This window comes from Macrotis lagotis, chromosome 3 (assembly GCF_037893015.1).
Source record: "Macrotis lagotis isolate mMagLag1 chromosome 3, bilby.v1.9.chrom.fasta, whole genome shotgun sequence".
Lineage (NCBI taxonomy): Eukaryota > Metazoa > Chordata > Mammalia > Peramelemorphia > Peramelidae > Macrotis > Macrotis lagotis.
Window position 1 is genome coordinate 264,848,919 of NC_133660.1, and position 18,262 is coordinate 264,867,180.

The window sequence follows — 18,262 nt, forward strand, 5'->3', positions numbered from 1 at the left end:
AATAGTAGTTTCTACTTATCAGTTTTTGGTAAGGTTTTGAATTTTATACATTTCCCCCCATCCTCCCTTCCCTGCTCCAAGGCAGTTTATTAATCTTTACATTGTTTCATTAGCATTTTCCTTACCACAATCTCAAGATTTCCCTACAAGTGAATGGTAAACAGTGTTTATGAACAACAATGAATGAACATTTTGATCCAATATTTTAACAAGAATCTTAAGTGTTAATCCCTATTAGCTACTATCTCTTTTGCCTTTCAAGTAACATCTGTGCTTCCTCAGACACAGCTCTAAGTCACTCCCTTGTTTAATAAAATCCAGTACCTCCCCTTTCTCCAGTAGTTTCATCTCAGGAATCAGATACCAAAATCTTCTATTTGACATTTAAAGTCCTTCAAATCCTGTTCCCAACCTGCCTTCCCAGCTTTATAATATGTAACACCTCCTCACGTCGACCATGTAGCGGTGAACTGAGTGTGGGGCATGGAGTCAGAAAGATTCATCTTCCCGAGTTCAAATTTGTTCTCAGTCATTTACTAGCTGTGTGATCCTGGGTAAATCTCTTAACCCTGTTTGCTTCAGCTTCCTCACCAATCACATGAGCCGGAGAAGGAAATGGCAAAGCACTACAGTATCTTTGTCCCAAAAAAAACCCCACACACAACAAAAATAATGGGGTCATGAAAAGTTGGATATGACTGAAATGATTCAACAACAGTCCCTTCAGATAGTTGCTTCTAGCTAGACTGATCTCCTTCCTACCACATTTAAACTCCTTCTTTGGTATCTTTGCTCAGTTTTACTCCCAGTCTTACCATCCTACTGGAATTCCTCATTCTATTTAAGGACCAGGTCAGGGCATTGTCTAATGCAGGCTTTCCTGACGGCCCTAGCTCTTTTTCCCATAGATTGCCTTCAAATTCAAACTAAGTTATCTGAGTTCCTTTTTTCATTATATTCCCAGTATCTAAAATGGTGCTTGCACTGAGAGCATACTTAATAAATATACTGATGAGTTATCATCAGTCTTTGATTCCTTTAAATATATAAATATATTTTACATCTCTGCCTTCTTCCTCTTCCTCAATTACCTGAACGCATAAGTCTCATTTCTTGTCAGAGGCTAAATCAATTCTGAGTTACAAGTCAAGTAACTTGAACCCAGCACTTCTCACACCATATTTCTCGAGTTCAAAAATCACCCTCACAAATAGAAGCTCATATCTAGGGAATATTTTGTCTGAAAAATGATCTTTGGCATTTATTGGCCTAAAACAAAATTATGGGTCAACCATGACGGAGTAATAAAATGGCATATGAGGTTGCATGAAAAGAAGCCCAAGTCTACAAAGAAAGTCTGCTTTCTAACCTCTACAGCATTGCCTTCATTTCTGGGAAAGGAGTTTGAGAATATACACTGATAGTGAATCAACTGACCAGCATTTATGAAGTGTCCACCTGCTTTATGTGTTTCAGTGTCCTAGCATTTGGCAAAAAAACAAGAAACAAGTAAGCTAGTATTTGCTCTTGGAAGAATTCATATTCTCCAGTATGGATCTCTGCTAAGAGTGAAGATGCCAATGGATGGACTGCTCATTGCTGTATTTAAAAGCCCTCTAACCTTAGCTTCAGTCACTGTTTTATCTTTCCATTTCCTGGCATTCCCTGTATAAGAAAACATTTTCTGCCTATTCTCCTCCATGGTCAGTGGGAACTATAAGGTGTGCTGGGGGTCATGCTCAACGAGAAGGACAGACACTGGGACACTGACCTATTTCTGTCTGTTCATGATGAGGCTGTTTTTTTCATTAGGAGGCAACAAAAGAACAGGGGTGCCCATATTAAGCTCTAGGACAATGATCTTTTCCTATTTGGCTAACAACAACAAAAAAAGTAAAGCAAAGCACGGTCACCCAGGAGTGTTTGGGGATGACAAGTCTAAGAGAGAGTGAACTCTGACTTCTCTGTTGGCTTCAAAGTCTGGCTCGGGGCCAAATGAAAAATTGCATCTGAGCTCCTACCCAAGTTTCAGAGACACAAGCCACAGTTTTGGCAGTAGATAAAAACTCTTGAAGGTGAACTACATTTCAGGAAGCTTTTTGAAGATGCTGGATCATTTTTTCTTCCCCAGCAAAGTTGTAGAATGTTTTATATTCCAAAGTCAGGCAAAACCTCAAGTTGTAGAATAGAATTTCTTTGAGGGTAGGGGCTGTTTTTATTTTTTATCTTATTTTATGTTTTTTTAAGATCTGAGATGTAGTTAGAGTATTTAATAAATCTTGTTGAATTGAATTTCATTGCATCAAATTGAACTGAAAGGTCTTATATTGAACAATTCTAGTGATGAGAAGACAAGAGGGCTAGTAAGAATAGTATCCTGTTGGACTTTTTCAAAAAGGTTGAGCATCATCATCCCTTTTTCCAAAGAAATGGCTTATTCCATGGCATTATAGAATTTTAATTCTGAAAGAGAACCAATGATCCTACATAATCCCTGATGATTAGATCCCAAGCATCAGGGATCTCAGAAATCATCTAGACCAATGGAGTCAAATTTGTATATATGGTTACCTGCAGGCTACATTTTAGCTTAGTTTTAAAATGTCACATTGTCTGTTTTATTTTATTTTTAATTATTTTGTTAAGTATTCCCCAGTTATATTTAATCAGATTCAGAGGTTCTCAGCTTGACTGCAGGAAAGTCCACTGGTGTTTGACACCTCAGATCTAACTAGACCAATTTCCTCATTTTACAGAAGGGACAAATGAAGCCAGCTCTCTCAATCCAGACCCAATGTATTCATCCTCTGGACCATGTATTCCTTTCATTTTATAAATAAAGGAAAGGTCCTTAAAAGAGCAGAAGAGAATTTCACTTTAATTTTGGTTGGAAGTTCACTATTAAAAACAACTGATAGAAGGCAATTAGGAGGTGAATAAGGAACTGGGGCAGCTAAGTGGATAGGGCACTGGGCTGGGAGTCAAGAAAGACTTGTGCTCCTGAGTTTAAATCTTTACTCAGACACTTACTAGCTATATGACTGTGGCTAAGTCACTTAACCCTGTTTGCTTTAGTTCCTCATTTATAAAAATGAACTAGAGAAAGAAATAGCAAACTACTACAATTCTTTACCAAGAAAACCCCAAACGGGATCACAAAGAGTTGGACATGTTGAACATCAACAGCAGGGATGGTGGAGTCTAAATAGACAGGAAATTATTTGGGACTTCTAAATAATCTTCTTTCTACTTCTATTCCCCAGAAGTAAAATTCCTATCAGGAATTTCATCTATCAGGAGAATAGATTTCTGTATATTTCTCCTAGGTGATTAAAGTATCCACATTCAGACCAGAGAAAAACAGATGAAAGATTTTCACCTTCATTCAAAAAAAAATCATATGATAGTCTCATTTAAAAGAGAAAACATGAAATCTGATAACAGAGGATTAAATTTCACTTTAGCCAGATTAGTCTTAAAGACACTGGTCTAGTCTCAAGGTTTATATTTGGCTTTAAGCTCAGCATTATATATCTAAAGAGAGCATGCTCTTATGAAAGAGAATGCAGATGGAAATGTAAAGATTAACGGACTGCCTTCTGTGGGGGGGAGGGAAGCAAGATTAGGGGAAAAAGTTGTAAAATTCAAAATAAAATCTTTCAAATAAAATAAAATATATTTTAAAAAGAGAGAAAATGTGGAATGTTTTGAGGGTTTTTTTCCCCTGAAGCTTGGTGAATTTTCAAGAAAACATGTGAAAACTGTATAATAAAATATGTTTAAAAAACAATTAGCTTTTAAGTTGTACTAGGGATTTCAACTATCTCTGTATTGCTCTTCTTTCTTTACTTTCCCCTTCCTTTTTTCTTTCCTTCCTTCTCTTCCTTTCTTCTTTTCTTTTGTGGCTCCTTCCTTTCCTTTCTTCCCTGTTTTTTTATCCAACTACCACATTTGATAATATATGCTTTAGAAAATAAAATCCCAGGGGCGGCTAGGTGGTGTAGTGGATAAAGCACTGGCCTTGGAGTCAGGAGTACCTGGGTTCAAATCTGGTCTCAGACACTTAATAATTACCTAGCTGTGTGGCCTTGGGCAAGCCACTTAACCCCATTTGCCTTGCAAAGACCCCTGCCCCCCAAAAAGAAAAGCAAATCCTGTTTATAACTCTTAATTCATAGGGTCAAAAATAGCAACTGGTCCTATGATCTCATTTATATATGAAAGTCATAAATGAGGAAACCCCTCTACTAATGGCTTAAACCAATAATATAAGAGTGTTGCCTAAGTCACTGGGAGTATATATGTCTTACCCAGTATTTGGTGATATGAACCCTTTTATACTGACTCTGAGATCTGTTCCATCTCAACTGTACCAAACTTCCTCACTCTATAACTTCTCAATATAAATTTTATGTTTTTCAAAAATTTGATTATGATCGATTTAAATTTCCCTGTGGCTTGCACTCCCAAACCACAGCAAGAATCTCAGGAATATCTTTACCTCTTTTTGAACAGAAAAATACACACAATCTAACAGCACCAAAGCCAAGAAGGCATGTTTGACAGGATAAAGGGACCACCTTGATGTCTTGAAGGAAGCTTTGAAGTAGACCATATCAACTTGAAATGTGCTAATGTGCTGGCTGGGATGAGACTTAGCAGGAAAGTCTTGCTGATGTTTGCCTGTGGAAGCCTCAACGATTCTGTTGATTCACAGCTTCTATCATGAAGAAATTTCTGAATTCAATTTCCCCAAATAGACCAGAAGTTTTCTTTCAATCCTTTAGAGGCTTATGTCAGATAGAATTTATGGTATGATGCATTCCTTTGAGACCATGTCAGTGAAATCAATCTTTAATTCCTTGGGGTTTTTGGACCCAAACCAAGGACCATGGATTGGATCCAAACCTAGGTTGCAAGTTGACCCTGCTCAAATTCCTCTCCTTTCCTAGAATCTTAACACCAGAGATTTAGAGCCCAAAGAGAACATGGAGTTTATCAAATCCAAGTCCTCATCTTTGAAAGATGAGGAAACTAAGAGAGAAGCTAAAAAAAATTAGCCAAGGCCACACAGTTAGTACTCATGAGGAAAAGAGATTTAAAAATGGACTCAACTCCAGAGGCAATCCTCCTGCCTGAGCTATGTAGTTTTCTAAAAGGAAATAAAAATCTAGTAAAATTCACTTCAAATGGCTTGATAAGGCTCAAATAAGATAACACAAATAGAGTACGTTCTCAATCTTAAGATGCTATAAAAATGTCATTGCTATTTTTATTATTGATTTTATGGTTATTATTGAGGATAGTTAGATGGCAAAGTAGAAAGAGTACCATGCCTGGACACAGGACTTCATCTTCCCGAGTTCAAATTGATCTTTACTAGCTGTATGATCCTGGGAAAGTCATTTAACCTTTTCTGCCTCAGTTTCCTCAATGCAGAATAAGTTGGAGAATGAAATGACAAGTCTTTCTAGTACCTTTGCCAAGAAAACCCAAATGCGATCACGATGGGTTGGACACAACTGGAAAAAACTCCTAAACAACAACAAAGTATGCTTTTGTTATTACTCTGTACAAACAGGTGGAGAATAGACATCTGTGTTTCCTTTGCACATCTGATTATTTAGGACAGAAAAAATGCTGAAGCATATAAATATATAAGAGAAACACAAAAGGAGCAGATACTTTAAGTACACTCTTGAAAGGACAAAGGAGAATAAAGAAACAGTGGACATTTAAGCTTTGATGACTTTCTATAAGGTTTCACATGTGAAGTTCATATACCTGTGGCAACTGATATTTTTAAATTATACTACATAAATACCTTTTTTTAATAAATACCTTTGTATGCCAAAATGAGATCAGAGAAGAAATGGGCGATTTTAAAGTTAGAATGACAATTCACCTTCATCTTGTCAAACATGCCTTCTTGGCTTTGGTGTTGTAGGCTATGTGTATTTATCTGTTCAAAAAGAAGTAAAGATATATCTGAGATCCTTGCTGTGGTTTAGGAGTACAATTAATACAACCAATCATCGTCATTATTTGGTCCTTCACCACACATTATGATTGTATACTAACTAGATCAACAATGAACTAGGAATCAGAGAAACTGGATTCAAATTCCAAATTCAAGTCTTCTGCTGTGACCTGTGACTTTGGACAAGTCCTTTTCTCTGTACCTCAATTTCTTCATCTATAAAGTGATGGAGTTGAACTAGATGATCTTCAAGGTACCTCCAATCTTAAATTTGTCATCCTTTTATTAAGGGCAAATTTGACAGGTAGGTTAACTGGTTCCACAATCAAAAATACAGAGTGAAAAAACATTTTGTAAAAATGGGCAATATTTTTTAATTTCTCTAAAATTCTCTCAATAATAACAAAAATTTGAATCTCAACATACTTCTGATGATGCAGCATAGTGATAAATCATGGAATAATCACCAAACAAAACTTCAATGAATGAGAGAGATGCATAGGGTGGGGGTGGAGGCAGGGACATAAAGAAGTTGGAACATCTTGCCAACAAAAAAAATGCATGCAAGAAGTATAATAAAAGATAAATTATGCCTACCAAGGACAGATAGTTAGGAGTTTAGTGAATAATCAGAATAAGGAAGACTCATCTTCCTGAGTTCAAACCCAGACTGAGATATTTACTAGCTGTGTGAACCTGGGCAAGTCACTCAATCCAGTTTGCCTCAGTTTTCATCTGTAAAATGAGCTTAAGAAGGACATAGCAAACCACTCCAGTATCATTATGAAGAAAACCCCAAAAAAGTAGTCATGAAGAGTTGTACACAATTGAAAAAGACTAAGCAACAAGTGTTTCTAGAGCAATATGGGAATGTGCTGGGAAATAACAAGATTATGGGGGGATATGCATAATTATATAAAAATATTTAAGTTTATTCTGCATTACTAATATTTTCTCAAATCTAGAAAATCAACAGAATAGTAAATTAAGTCTTGATTTCTAGTGATTTCTGATCTCTGAAATGCAAATGTTCACACTGAAAAACTTAGCAATGTTCTCATGGGCTAGATAAATTGGCCCTGTATAATGTAAAAATTTTATAGAATTACTTAGTTAAGTAAGAGGTTCAATGAGTAATTCAGGAAAATACAGTCAGTATCAGTGTCAGAGGAAGAATTTGAAGTCAGGTCTTCTTGGCTAACTTTAGCTAATATCACATTCTGTCTCTCATCTTTTATAGACTAATTAAAATGCGGCATTTCTAGGATGATATGACTATCTTTTGGGGGAAAGTTCAAAACTAGAGAACCTGGGTTCAACCCACAATGAAAGTAAGGCCACAATTGGAAGATTCATCAAAGCTGTAAAAACAAGTATCCAAATGCTTTGAAGAAAATGAGAAAATACAGACATCATAATCTAAAGTATCAGGGCTAACTCAGGTTATTTCCTTTTCATACATCTTTGAGTATGACCTAGATGGAAAATATGCTTCCATGCCTCAACCAATCAACCATACCATTCATTTCCCCAGGCAGCCAGCTATAATTCTATATTTTAGATGTTTTGATTAGCCACAGATGCCTTTAATTAGCAGTTTGTATCATCAATTAGAACATGAACCCCGAAAGTCACCTTCTTGTTTAGATATACCTTGAACAAGAATTTTCACATAAGCAAAAATTTCCCAAGAAAAAAAAGTATCAAGTAATTAAGTCGCTGAACATTATTTTTTGGTAAACCTGAAGGTACAATCTAGAAAGCCAACGTTAGTAGGAATGTCTCCAAAAGAATGCAGACAAGGATAAGAGAAAAAAACACTAGGAGAGAAGGCATGAAGACCACACTTTTTCTCTCAAACTGAATGCAACAAGCTTTGTCACTAACAAATGCTTCCTCATGTTGGACCTTTCTGAGACTGGGAATCTCTAAGGTTCCAACGTGCATTAGTTAAGGCAATTGTTCATCTGGGAAGCTCCCATATGAATGATTTTACAGGCACAGGTCTACAAATCTTTGAGTCTATCATCATTCACATAGTCAAATGGAAGACAATTTCTCCAATACTACAAACGATAACTCTTTGATATTTGTTTCTACTATGTAACACAATCGGGCCAAATTTGCTGGCAGAATTCTAACATCTCAGGGATATCAGTAGAAATCAGAGAAACTGTTGTTCATTGATTATCCCTCACTCCCACCAAAACAGCCTATTTTTCTAAATCATCTATTTTGTTGATGAATGCTTAACTCTCTCCCTTGAACCAAAGCCTAATAATAAATAAGTAGTAGAGAGAACAAGCTAAGTTCAAATACCACTTCCTGTTTTCTTCAATTTTTAGGTTATGAAGGTATTAAGAGCTTAAGGCCTATAGTCAAGAAGACAGTTCAAATCCAGCCTCAGACTTTTGTGATCTGGGTGAACCTGGGCAAGTTATTTAATCTGTTTGACTCAGTTTCCTCATATATAAAATGTGATAAGAGGATTTACCTCTCAGGGTTGTTGTGTGGACAAAATAAGATAATATTTGCACAGTGTACTTAGCCCTTTCTAAATGTGTATTTCTTCTCTTATCTTACTGTCTTCCCCACATATGCTGCTCTCTTCCTTTTTTGTATAAACATATGTGTTTCTCCTCAGTTGAATGAAACCTAGATGGACAGGAGTTATTTGTTTTATCTTTGCATCCTCAGAGCCTAGCATAGTTTAAACACACTAGGTGCTTAAAAATAGTTTTTGAATGATTGAATAAAACCAGATATTTTCATTGCATTTTAACATTTCTGGGGAGGCAGAGGGGAATCAACATTGGTTGGTTCAAGCCAAAAAGACCTGGGTTCAAGTCTATCCTTTGTTACTTTTGTTGACCATAGACAAATGACTTCATTTCTAAGTGGTCCAGGCAACTTTAAAAAGAAAGTGTTCCCTTGCACTGATAAGATAATTTTTTTTTTACCTAGGAGGCTCCTACCCCAGTAGGTCTAGTCTCTACCTCTTCAAAATTTGCTAAGTTTTTATAAACATTCTTTCATTTGGCAACCTTAGAAGCTATTGGGGTCAGCCTCATTTTACAGTAGAGGTAAACTAAGGCCCAAGATGAAATATAGAGTAAAAGCCATAGAATGCCAAACCAGGGTTTCTAATGTACCAGTTTTTGTCCTTACAACAACCCTCTGAAGTTGGTACCATTTGTATTATCTCCATTTTTCAGAGGAATAAAAACAAGGCTTTAAAAGATGTGCCCCCCAAAGTGACCTATTTATACTATCTCTCTGTATCTATCTATCTATCTATCTATCTATCTATCTATTTATCTATCTAATACCTCTCTCTGTTGTAACTAAAAATTGAGGGGATGCCCATCAATTGAGGAATGGCTAAAGAAGTTGTGGTATATGATACTGATGGAAAATTAGTTTACTATAAGAAATGAAAAGCAAGATGATTGCAGAAAAATCTGGCTAGATTTACATGAATTTATGCAAAGTGAAGATAGCAGAACCAGGGGAATGTTGTACCAATTAACAGCAAAATTGGATGATAAAGAATTATGAATGACTTAGAGTTCTTATTAGCAATGTTCCAAGACAACAACCCATGGGACTGATGATGAAAAATGCCATCTGTCTCCAGAGATTGAAGCATCCTATTTCTCTCTCTCTCTCTCTCTCTCTCTCTCTCTCTCTCTCTCTCTCTCTCTGTGTGTGTGTGTGTGTGTGTGTGTGTGTGTGTGTTTCTCATTCAAATCTTTTTGCACAAAATGACTAATATGGAAATGTTTTATTTGCTGGCCTGTATCATGTTGCTTTCTGTCTCTGGAAGGGGAGGGAAGGATAGAACTGGAACTCAAAACAAAAAAAATGGTTGTTCAAAATTCTTTATATATGTAATTATAAAGGGAAAATAAAATATTATTTAAACAGAAAGATGTACCCAAGAAACAGAGGAATATTTCCATCTGGGTCTTCCTGACATTGGCACTCTATCCTACATGATACCTAGTAGTATTTTGATAACAAGGATGATGGTGATGAGCAGATTGTACCTTCTCAAGGATGATAAAATGAGAAGTTGTCATCAATTAGTTATGAATGTTGACAGAACACCCAGAGGTTGAAGAATATTCTCTTAGTGACTTGGAATAAACATAAATTTTCCAGGAAATGATTTTACAGGCAAAGAAAAAAAAGATAGAATGTGGAGCCATGAAGCCTTTATAAGACTGGGCAATTTGTCAAAAGTCACTACAATTGGAATTCCTAATGTGCTTTAGTAAAAATCTATATAGCGTCCCATGTAAAAATGAATTTACATTCCTTCTGCCAAGGGCAATGTCACTTTCCCTGAACCATGGCTATTCAAACAGAAATGATACTCGGGTTCCTTAGAGGTCTGCTCCTTTAGCTATCCCAGAGAAAACTGCTAAATGCATCATACCTTACAAGAGCTGTTTAACGTGTCCCTATAAGTTACTCACAGGTCAGTAAACTGAGGCACTTGATGGCAAAGTGATTTACTCTTCACTGTTCATGAAAGAGCTAGACCTGGGAGCAGACATCACAATTAGGCTTCATAGACTCTTCTTGGACCATTTCATTCTGAGATTTCATTCAGGAGAAAGCTGGAAGCATTGACTTTGTTTATTCGTTAATTGATGAATAAAGCAAACATTTTTTTAAAAGCTTTCAAAGAAACAAGACTGACTGCTACATCCCAGGCTCTCATGATTTCCTTCCACAACATTCCAGCCTGAGGGAAAAGTCACAGGTCAATGAAGTTATGACTTACCATCAATGACCTATAAACATAAAGGATGAAGGTTTCCCTTTGGTCTCATCTATTCTTGGATACTGAAAGGGTAAGAACAAATTACCCCTCAAGTCCACATCCCTCTTTCCCTCCCTAACCCCCCCCACTGCAATGAAAGAGACAGACAGTGTGTGTGTGTGTATATATATATATGTACATACATATATATATATATATATATATAGAGAGAGAGAGAGAGAAACAGAAAAACACACATTCAAATACAAGAACAAAGGCAGAGACAGACAGAAAAAGAAGATGAGAGAAAGAGAAAGAGAAAGCAAGACAAAAACATAGAAAAAGAGCAAGAGACAAAGGCTCACAGGGACAGTACAGAGATAGAAGAAAAAAGAGGGACAGAGGCAGGTAAAGAATGATACGGACATTAAGAGACACATAAGCAGAAAGAGACAAAGATATAGACTGTGTGAGAGACAGAGAGATAAGCAGAATGTGAACTACTAACTTATTGTTTCCTCCTGCTGCCCTTACAAAAATGTAATTCCTATATCTTTCTGCATTAAATTTTCTCAGATGCAACAGCTTTCATTCCTTGAATTTGAAAAACATATGGTCTTTAGCTAGAAGGGACCTTAGAGATCAATTCCCCATCTTTGAGAGGAGAGAAAACGATCCCATTGTGCTGAAGGGAATAAATGGCACCATAGATAGAATGTCAGGCCTGAAGTCAAAAGTTATTTTTATTGGGTCAGTTATGAACTCATGGGCAACAACATGCCAGACCTTTCTATTCTCCACCAAAGTCTGTCCAAATACATGTCCATTGTTTCCAAGACACTATCCATCTCATCCTATGCCACCCTCCCCCTTTTTTTTCCTTTAATCTTTCCCAAGATCAGGGTCTTTTCGAGTAAGTCCTATCTTCTCATTATGTGGCCAAAATATCTAAGCTTTATGTTTAGTATTTGCTCTTTCAATGAGAAGTCTGATTAAATTTCTTTTAAGTATTGAATCATTCGACCTCATTGCAATCCAAGGATCTCTCAAAAATCCTCTCCAGTACCACAATTCAAAAGCATCATTTCTACATCACTCAGCTTTCCTTATAGTCCCACACTCACAGCCATAAATTGCTATTAGAAAAACCCATACCTTGTACTACACGGACCTTTGTTGGAAAGATATCTCTGCTTTTTGATACAATTTCCAGATTTGCCATAGCTTTCCTTCCAAGAACTATCTTTTAATCTTATGGCTGCAGTTGCCATCTGCAGGGATCTTGGAGGTCAAGACAACAAAATATCATACTGCTTTCTTTTCTTTATTTGCAAGAAAATGATAGAACCAGATGCCATGATTTAGTTTTTTTGATGTTAAGCTTCAAGCTAACTTTTACACTCTCCTCTTTCATTCTCTTCAATGGACTTTTGAATTTGTCTTCACTTTTTGGCATCAGAATAGCATCAACTGCATATCTGATATTATTACTATTTCAATGACCTTGATTCCAGCCTTTGATACATCCTGTCTGGCAAATCCAAGGATGTATTTTGTATATAAGTTAAATTAATAAGATGACATTATATAGCCTTGTCAATCTCATTTTCCTAGCTTGTTCTGTATTGGGTTCCAACTCTTTGTTTCTTGATTTGCATACAAATTCCTCAGGAGACAAGTAAGATGCATTAGTATTTCTATTTCTTTTGAAGACTTGCCATATTTTGTTATGATTCACATAAAGTCTTTAGTGTAATCAAGCAGAATTAGATTTTTTTCTGAAGACTCCCTTATTTTCTCCATAATTCAGTGAATTCTGGCAATTTGGTCTCTAGTTCCTCCAACTCTTTGAAAACTAGACTTTTCAGGTAATTCTTGTTGTTGAAATCTAGCTTGAAGAACCTTAAGCATAATTTTGTTGGCATATGAAATGAGAGCAACTATTTATTAATTTCAAATGCTGACTCTATTTGACTCCAAGGCCAACATTTTATTCACCATGCCACATTTCCTCTTAAGAATACTATGCTTTGGGGTGGCTAGGAAGCACAGTGGATAGAGCACTGGCCCTGGAGTCAGGAGTACCTGAGTTCAAATCTGGCCTCAGACCCTTAATAATTACCTAGCTATGTGGCCTTGGGCAAGTCACTTAACCCCACTGCCTTGGAAAAAACCTAAAAAAAAAAGAATATTATGCTTGTCAAAAATATTGTATTATATAAAATTTCCAGAGTAACTAAGAAACTTATTTTACCATGTCACAAACTGTTAAGAGCCCTCCAATTAATTTTTTTTCATACTTGTTAGGAGATAAAGTCCCAGTTCTTCCAGTTGGCATTCAAGGCTTTCCCTAACTACATAACACTTTTACCTTACTTGCCAACGGCAAACAATTTGCAAAGTATATCATGCTTAAATAAATATACATTTCAAAAAACCGATTAAGAAAATCTTAAAAGAAATTAATAGCATCAAATGCACAATGGCCTATAATAGTATTATAATTACAGTTTCCATTTTAACAATGCTTTGGGACTCACAGGGTGCTTGATCAAGCACAGTAGCCTTAGGTAGTCATTTAATATGGACATTATTTTCACCACTATTAGGAAAGAAAACTGGGGCTTAGAAAAGTTACAGGATCTGACCATGGTCAAACAATTGGTTGGTTTCAGAAGCTTTTTCTGCATCCTGGTTTCTCCTGATTCCAAATCCATCACTCTCTCCCTTATGCTATAGTGCTTCAACTATAATAATCCTTTTACACCTGGATGAGGGTCACTCTAACACCATAACATCCCATTAACTTCTTTATTCAGATTGACAATTGATATGAGATCTCTAGTATTTTCAGACTTTACTTTATTGAAGATTCTGCATACATATTACATTACCAATGCAAATGTTCCCATCTAAATATTAAGATATGCAGTAGCATGCAATCAATTTCTTTTTCTGTTCATTCTTTGTTTCCTTTTTTAAAAATACAGTTAAAGAAACTCCATTTTGGAACTCAGGCAAAGTTTGGTCTTCAGTTCTACTTCTGGGTTAAGTTTCCTGTCAGATCCTATTTAGAATGCGCACTCGTCCATGTCTATCTCCTTCTCTGGTTCTGAAATATGGAATAACTCTACATGTATTTACATACTTCCTGCCTGTTTATTCAGCATGTCTTCTCCAATGGCTACAGGCTCATGTCAATGGAATAAGTAGAATCAAACAAGGCACAAGGAAGAGCCCAGAATCAGAGAATAAGGTCAGGAAATGTCATTCTCTCAATGGAGGATAACAAGTATTCACATACAATAGATGAAATTAGCCTCATGCCCAAATCTTCCTAGAATAGTCCACCCCTAAGAGATGAGTTGTTAAATGTGGTTTTGATGAGATTATAGCATCCCCTAAAATGCCATATGAAAAGCAACTGATGGAAGATAAGGAGTCATCTTGGAAATTGTAAGGAGGAAATATCATAAGGAGGAAAGCATTTTTGGTTCTGATAAGGCATGCTGAGAAAGGGAGAGATAGAGTATAAAAGCTTATTACGTCTGTCTAGGGTAGACTGAAGGAATGGGGGAGCAGTGGGACAAGATAGAAGAGAGGGTACAATATAAGACTTCTGTCCATCTTCACAGTTTATATCCTCATGGCTAAGAAGATTCTATGAATCAGTCAAGAATTAATTAGGGTCTGCTGTATAACCAATATTGTTTTAGGTTAGGTATTGAAGACAGAAAGACAAAAGTGTTTTAATCTTTGTTTTTAAGGACATTTTATTTTATTGGAATATTAATATAAAGGAAGGTAAATCCAGAATATATTGTTTCTTTAAGTTATCCTTAGGAATAATCCCAAAGGATTACTAGAGGAAGTGTGGCAAAATACATAGATAGAGAAGTAGACTGAAAAAAGAAGACCTTCGTTCAAGAGTTGTATCTGAACCATTATGACTGCTTCCTTCCACAAGTTACATGTGTTTGGAAAATATCTAAGATAACACATTTCAGAGAAGGTGTTGACTAGTCTGATAGACGAGGGAGTTTCCTCAACTGGGAATTCCAAATGTCAGTGAAATCACAGATCTAGTCTCGAATCCCATACCAAATAAATGCAGATTAAATACTACCAATTCTTAATGTCATCCAACTTCTTTCAAATTTGTTTTCCCCAATAACCTTTTTGATATATTGATCACCAAACCAAATGGCTAAAAATAAAAAAAAATGCAGTAAAAAATGTTAATAGAAAGTTTATTTGGTTTGGTGATCAGTATCTTATGATCTGGGTTAGTAGAAATCAGTGAAAGACCTGTAGAAAAATTCAGTCACTAGAACCAGTTCTTGAATGGGAAAAGTTAACTACCAGATCCTGGTGTATGGTCCCCTTTCCTCTCCTTTCTACTATTTGCCTTCTACCCAATGAGTTGTCAAATCCTTCCATTTTTATTTTCACAGTACCTCTTGTATCCATCCCAATATCTTCATTCATCCTCTTTCAGGCCCTAATCAATTCATGAGCACTAAATTTTTCCTAAAAGCCTCCTGATTGTTCTGTTTCCAGTCTCTCTCTCCTCCAAGTCATCCTTTAGTTAGTCAGCTCACCTTTTTTAACCACCTTCTTTATGCTTAAGGTATGGCCCCAAGTGCTAGGGATACAAAGAATGGCCAAAACCCAAAAACAAAACAATAGCAGAAGCACTCATTTGCTTTCTAGGAACTCAATTTAAAACAGCCCATAGTCTAATGAAGGAAGCATATCTATACAGCTATGACCAAATAGCTTATGTATAGGATAAATTGGAAATAACCTCAGAGAGAAGGCACTAAGATTAAGAAGGCCTGAAAAAAGCTTCTTGCAGAAGTTGGGACTTTAGCTGAGACCTAAAGGAATCCAGGGAAGCTATGAGGTGATGATTGAGAGCATTCCAGGCACTGAGTACAACTAGTGAAAATATTCATAGTATGGAGTTGGAGGACTAGTGTCACAGCAACAAAGGTAACAAAGGGAAAAGGGAGGAGAATAAAGAGTAAGAGCAGAGAGATAGGAAGGGGTCAAGTTATGAAAGAAATACATGATCCTGAAGAGGTGGGAGCTATTGAAATCTAGTAAAAGAGTTCTTACAACAATGAATGTAGGTCACAAGCCATAGTATTATTTGAATTCACCAAACTGTTTGAGGTGTTCATCTCACACACACACACACACACACACACACACACACACACACACACATATTGTTAAGGATCCCTGATTTATGAAGTCAAACACTATTCCCCTTTCCTAGTTGAGTAAACCAAGTCACAACAAATAATGGATATTTAGCTACTATTTTTCAAATAATAAAATTGAGACCCAGAGAAATTAAGGGACTTGAAGTGTTTACCAAACCCAGGTCTCCTGCTCTCACTGTAATTAATCTCAGGGCTCACTCGGTGTTTCCTATTCCCTAAGACCAGAACTAAGATCATATTAAAAGGATGGTTTAGGAATTGAGATGCAAGGATTCATGCCAGTTTGATGGGGAAAAGTTATTGAGGATGCCACTCAAAGTATAAAGAAATGACAGAGGATGCAGGGAGATATTTTTCTGATGTCTTTCCAGTTATTTGCTGTCCAAGAGGCCCATGGCAAAAGGAGCAGAGCTGCCTTTCCAACAAAAGCTTTTCTTGATTGGAAGATACTGTATTAATTATGAAACCATCTATTTGTTTCACTAGTCCTCCCTCCTGATCCTTTACTTTGCAAATCATTCTGAAAATAAGAACATTTAAGTAAGAATTTATTTGGTTTCTATGCCCCAGAAAGGTCCCTTGTGGAAAGCCCTGACACTGTCATACTCAATATGGCCCTTGTGAATTAGCACACACAGTACAGACTTTCCTGGCAAATTCAATCATTCCTCTCTTGGAAGGCACTGTTGGTTCCAGGATTCCCTTAAAGGACTAGAGTTCACTGCCCTTAGTTCTAGGCAAAAGGGTTCAGATATGAATGTGAAATGAGTTAAGAGACAGTCATTCCATTAATACTGTAGATCCACATAATTGAATTAAAAAAATGCCCAATCTCCTCAGACCAAATAAACTCCACAATCCTTTTAGTAATGAGTACCTTTCCACTGAGATTATCTCCATTTTACATATTATATATATTTTTTGTTATGCATATAGTTATTTATATAGTGTGCACTCTGTTAGAAGATGAAGTCCTTGGGAGTGTTGTTTGTTGCCTTTCTTTTTTATCTCCAGAGCATAGCACAATTCTTACTCAATAAATGGTTTCTGACTGACAATGAGACCATGTGCCTTAGTGAAAAGACTGTGGGACTTATAGACAGAAAAGTCTGGCTTTGATTTTTGTCTGACACTCCCTATGTGAACCAGGGCAAGGCATTTTTCTTTCTCTCAAGGACTTTTGTTATATTATCTGCAAAATCTGAAGGCTGGAAGTGATGACTTCTGTAGTCCTGTCCAGTCCTACAATCCTATGAAATTGGCAAAAACAGTCAGAAGTTGAAAGAGGGAAATTTGTAGTTGAGATAAAGGAAAACAAACCCCAGATTTCCAAAGAGGAAACAGCTCCTTAGGAAATCATAATGACCACTTATTCATTCAAGTCCTTAGAGCAAAGAGCGGGGAGCTCATGCATCAGGTATGTTGCTTATTCAGGTATGATTTGAACTAGAGGGCCAAGGAGATGACGTCTTCCAAATCTGAGATTCTATGAGTATCAGAGAAGTAAGCATAGGAAAAGACATCCCCCAAAGGCTGAATGACATTCATGGGATATTACAGAGGGGGTTCTCAGGCACATAGAGGTGGGTAGCTTCTATTGATCTTTCTAGAATTCAGATTCTATGAATTTCTGAATTGGGATAAAGCAATATTTCACTTTAAAATGGTTGAAACTATTCAGGATGACAATTATTCAAGAGACTCTATATAAAACATATTATTAAGGGTGGTGGCTCTAGGTGTGAGAGCCGATATTTGAATTTGAAACTCATAGCAGCCCTAGGAGGCAGATAGGAAACTTAATAGAGTGATATCATTGAAAAAGTACTGGGTTTGGAATCAGAAGATTAAGTTTCAAATTCTAGAAACTTTTGGGGGGAGGTTCATTTTAATATTCTCTGCTTTACTTTTCTCATCTGTAAAATGGAGTGACTCATCTTACAGACTTATTTTGAGGAAAGAACTTCCTAAAGTGTTAAATTAAATGGAAGCTATTAAAAAGAAGGAATTAGTCTAGATGGTCTCTTAAGTCCCTTTAAAATGAAAAATTCTATAATCCTCATTTTACAAATGCTAAAATTGAAGACCAGAGAGGCCAGGTGATTTTTTCCAAGGTCACCCAGTAGTCACAGTTCACAAGTTGAATGCACCTCTAGCTTTCTTTCCAGTTTTTCACACTGCTTTCTATAACTCAGAATCACAGAATTTTGTTATAAGGGTCCTGGGGTCACTCAATACTTGAATTAAAAATAATTCACTGTACAATATACTCTAGTATGA